We start from the raw sequence: 5,037 nt of genomic DNA, 5'->3' as shown, positions 1-5,037 counted from the left end.
ATTCAATTCAAACAAATGTTTTCTTTTCATGTTAGTAGAATATAATTATGTTGATAAGTGGGTACTTTATAAGCAATAATTTTGATTTTGCTGATGTCAATTTGATCTCTGGGGGCTTAATGAAATATACAAATGGTATTGCTACATGTAGTTGCTCAAACTATTGTGGCCTAACTATACATGTAGAACACTGATATGTTTGATTCATTCCTATAGTTGTGATTATGTTTTCCAGTTAGCAATGATCTGCTACTGCTATTGAAGGAATTATCTTAAGCCTGGTTCTAAATGTGTATAGTAAACTATTAATGAAAAAGGAAGATACTAATTCTTTGGGTCAATTTCCTAGAGAAATTAATAGAGAGAGGCAGATTTAAAGGGCTATAAAGTCAGAATGTGTTTTTTTCACATTACACAATAATTTGTTCTCAAAATACATAAGGATAATTCTGATATTTAAAATCTGTGACATTTAGATATCTATTCAACTGCACATAAAACTTGTTACTGGATGAGTCTGATCCCTTTTCATGTTTCTTGTTCTGTGATGGAAGTCAGATTCTCACTAAATATGCCCTCACTAACAATGTAAAGCTTATTCCACTAAGAAAAATAGGTACACTGAATATCAATTTCATTTTACATTTCCCTACATATTAATGATTATAATCTACTACAAATTATAGAGTGCTCAATGTTTAAAAAATATTTTCACCTTTTTGTGAATGAATGTTTTTATTGTTTCTACTTTAAACTTCGATAGGAATTTGTGGCTACTTAAAACTCCATATTATCATTGCTGTGCTAGATGGTTGAATCAAATAAAGGGCCATGTGTACCTGTCTCCATAAAAGAGGAGAAAAATCCAAATTCTGTGAAATAACTATGGATTAGAATTAATATAATTTTTTATCATTTATGGGCTTGTTTGTTTTGTGCCAGTCCTAACACTTGAACTCAAAGCCTTGGAGCTGTTCTTGAAGATTAATTTAAATTTTTTGTTCAAGGTTACTACTCTACCACTTGAGCCACAGCTCCCCTTTCAGTTTTTTGTTTTTGTTTTTGTTTTTTTGTAGTAAGTTGTAGAGAAGAGTCTCAGAGGCTTTCCTGCCCAGGCTGCGTTCAAACTGTAATCCTCAGATTTCAGCCTCTGGAATAGCTAGGAATATAGGCCTGAGCCATCAGAGCCTGTCTTGAATATTCTTTTCAAACAATGGTTTAATAAAGGATTAATGAGACCAATAAATGAATTCATGATAATGTCAATGAAACTTATAATAGTTGCCTTTTCTAGATCTGAAAATAAACTCAGTGTTCTTATGTTGATAAGTAAGAAGAAAGAAATGTGGTTTATATGATATTATCATGAGAATGTACTTGAATGTATGAAGTAGAAATCAAAGGAAACATTCATGTAGGCACATATCTAATCAGTAGGAAAACTTCATTTGAATGAATGCAGGTGATGGTTCTAGTCAAAATACACATTGATTTTTTAAGGAGGTTCTATAGATTTACTTGGGGAAAAAGGAAGGGTTCAAGGTGTAGAAGACAAAATATCCTTTTAATGCTCATTCACTTTAAGAAGAGAGTGAGTGTGGCTGAATGTAGTCAAAATATTTAAGTATGTGAAAGTGGAACTAGAAAAAATGAAGAGATGGATAAGTTTGGGTGAGATATAAGAAAGGAATGATATAGATCAAAACACATTGTACTCAAATAGGCAGGTTGAAATTAAATTTCTTTGTGCAACTGCTTAAAGAAATTAAAAAAATAAGTTTATAAGTCTAAGAAATCCATTTATAGTAAGATAAAACAAAATGATACTTCTTTGATTTAGCAGTAGGGATATTCTGGGTCCAAGTAGCCCCCATACTCATCTGTTGTGGGACCATTATTAAGGAAGAGAATTGTGATAAGGATTGTAATGTCTAATAACCACTTAAAGGGCAGGGTTAAAATGCTTCTAGGAGAGCAGAAGTGCATAGCTTGTAATCTGACTTAAAGGGTGAAAGGAAATTCTGGACCTTACCTTTGCTCCCATAGCTATTCTAGAATATTCAGGAAGAGACACATATTGTCCAAGAGGCACTTTAATGAAAGGGTGAGACCAGGATCAGAACATTGAATAGTTTAAAAAGAAAAGTAATAGAAGCTAACAATAAGTAAGCAGATAAATTTAGTAACTCAATTTCCTTGAAAATTATACACTTTTTTAAGACACAAAATGGAGGAGGATAATGGCAACTTCTTTTAATGAGGCAGAAAATCGTCATTCCTGAAAAACTTTAAAGGTAAGAATATCACTTGTGCAGATGTAAACATTAATCATGTCAAATATGTCACAGTACTTTACTCAAATTACATACTACCTATGTCAAACATATAACTTTTCTGAGATTAGATTTCATTTTGTATATTTTATTTTATTATGTGGCATTAAAATACCTAAAATAAAGCATGAATTATATACACATATTATATCTAGCTGCACATGTATTTTTATATTAATGTTTCTTTTGAGCACTGTAATCTATAATAATTAAAAATGTTTTACAATGTATAGCTATATTTGATGTACTTAAAAGACATGTACACCAACCATATAAAATTGAGTTAACTAGCGAAATATAAAGTACATTATGCCTGATCGACAATATGGATGAAAAATTCTTCGTAAATACATGTACAAAATTGTAAGCAAATTGGCAATTATTCTCTCTATAAGTTAGGATATCCACATAAAAATATAAAATGTAAAGAATCTATATAATTTGCTAGCTATCTAATAATTTTATTGTTTTCTTCCTAGACCTAAGCATTAAAATGAATCCATGGTACACGCTAGGCACACACTGTGCTATTGAGTTACACCCAGTCCCATTGGTCTTTTAATACATAAAGAAAGGCGAGAGTGGATAGTGAAATAAGCAGTGAAATCCTTCATAAAATTATCATACACTAGAAAAGAAAAATGAGAATGACAGGCACCTGTGTCTCATACCTGCAATCCTAGCTACTTTGGAGGCTGAGATCTGAGGATTGTGGTTTGAAGCTATACTAGACAGGGAAATCTATGAGACATTTATCTCCAACAATAAAAAAAGAAATATTCAAAAGAAATGAAAATAGAGCTGTAAGTTAAGTGATTGAGTGGTAGCTTTGAGTAAAAAACAACAACAAAGATCCAGGCCCTGAGTTCAAGTCCCAGGATTTACAAAATGTCTAAACAAACAAATAAATACATAAGCAAATAAATAAATGGGATCTATAGTGTATCTTTCCTAGATTGGCATACCGGTGGGAGTGGGAAGGGGGAACTGAGAGGGTTGAAATAGCCAAATATTGTCAAAATTCTTCATGTCCATATGTGAAAATGGATCAGTGAAAGTCTAATGAGTTTCATCTGGGAAATGAGGAAGGAGGATGAGAGAATTATAGAGAAAGTAAGTCTGATCAAGGTACATGGTAAATATACACCAATGTGTCAAATTGAAACTTTCTTGTTGGTGTTAGTAAAATTGTCAAAAATAAGTGTTTTTTTTAATGATGCACATTATATATTTCAGAAATGTATAGTGATAATGGCCAAACAATTACTAAAAGCAGTACCACTGCATTGTATACTAGAAAGAGTGTTTACTAGAAATTAATGAAAATTAAATTTTACCAAAATTTTATATAAATCTATTGAAAATTTAATGTGAGATGAAAAGTCATATTCTAATATTTTGAAATTTTGTTCTAATTGTGTTTAGGGGACTGTAATGTTATTAATGTTTATGATTAGCTATTTTATGTATTTGTTTTCATTGTAGGAGTATTACTAATAAAATGATTTCAAAATTCTTTGATTTTTCTCAGTTAAATAAATATCTAAAAAGTGCTGCAAAGTCATACTAGCCTTCATACAGCATATTAATTTTACTCAAAATTATTTTATATTATTTTAAAATAGTAGTGTACCATGTAAGTTTCAGTTAAACATCATCAATTCCAATACTCTATATTCAAATTCTATATATTCACCACATTAGAGAGATTGTGATATATTAATCTGTACAGGTGGAGAGTGTATTCTTTGGTTTAATCTTGGGCAGTGTTGCTTCACAAATGCAATTCTAGGTATTCAAGTTGCTAAGACTTGAAGAATTATGGTTTGAAGCCAACTCAAGACAGAAAAGTCTCAGCACACCTTTTTCAAATTAAATGGCAAAGGGCTTGGATAATAAGGATGGCTCAAGTCTAATAAAGATGAGGCTCTGAGGTCAAGCCACAGAATGAACAGATGTAAAAGAGAGAAAGATAGAAAGGGAGAGAGAGAGAGAAGGAGACAGAGACAGAAAGAGAGAAAGAAAGAGACAGAGACAGAGTGACAGAGACAGAGACAGAGAGAGACAAAGAGTCAGAGAGAGACAGAGAGAATCCAGCTGTAACTTATAACATACTTTATACAATAGCCACAAATAAGATAAGTTGGCTTATTTTAAAACATCTGTTGTTATTAGAGTTTGTGATTATAGCCATTCTAACTGGGGTGAGGTGGTATCTCAATGTTGTTTTGAGTTGCATTTCTTTTATGGTTAGCGAGGTTGAGCATTTCTTTATGTGTCTATTGGCCATCCTTCTTACCTCTTGAGAAGTTTCTCTTTAAGTCTTTAGCCCACTTACTTATTGGGCAGTTATTTCTTTGAATATTTGTTGTTGGGGGATTTAATTTTTTGAGTTCCAGGTATATTTTAGATATGAGACCTTTGTCGTTGTATGACTAGTGAAGATCTTCTCCCAATCCATGGGCTTTCTATTGATTTTGCTAGCTATGTCCTTTGCCATGCAGAAGCTCTGCAGTTTTATGCAATCCCATTTCCTCAACCTTTCTTTGATTTGTTGTGTTTCTGGTTCTCTATTAAGAAACTTTGGGCCTGTGCCAAGGAGACCTAGAGTTTTTCCTATCCCATCCTGTAATGTTTTCAGAGTGTCTGCTTTGACTCTGAGGTCTTTGATCCATTTGGAGTTGATTCTGGTGCAGGGTGATAT

The sequence above is a fragment of the Dipodomys ordii genome, unplaced genomic scaffold, assembly GCF_000151885.1.
Source record: "Dipodomys ordii isolate 6190 unplaced genomic scaffold, Dord_2.0 Scaffold73, whole genome shotgun sequence".
NCBI lineage: Eukaryota > Metazoa > Chordata > Mammalia > Rodentia > Heteromyidae > Dipodomys > Dipodomys ordii.
The sequence above is the reverse complement of the archived record's forward strand: the minus strand, read 5'-3'. Positions refer to the sequence as shown.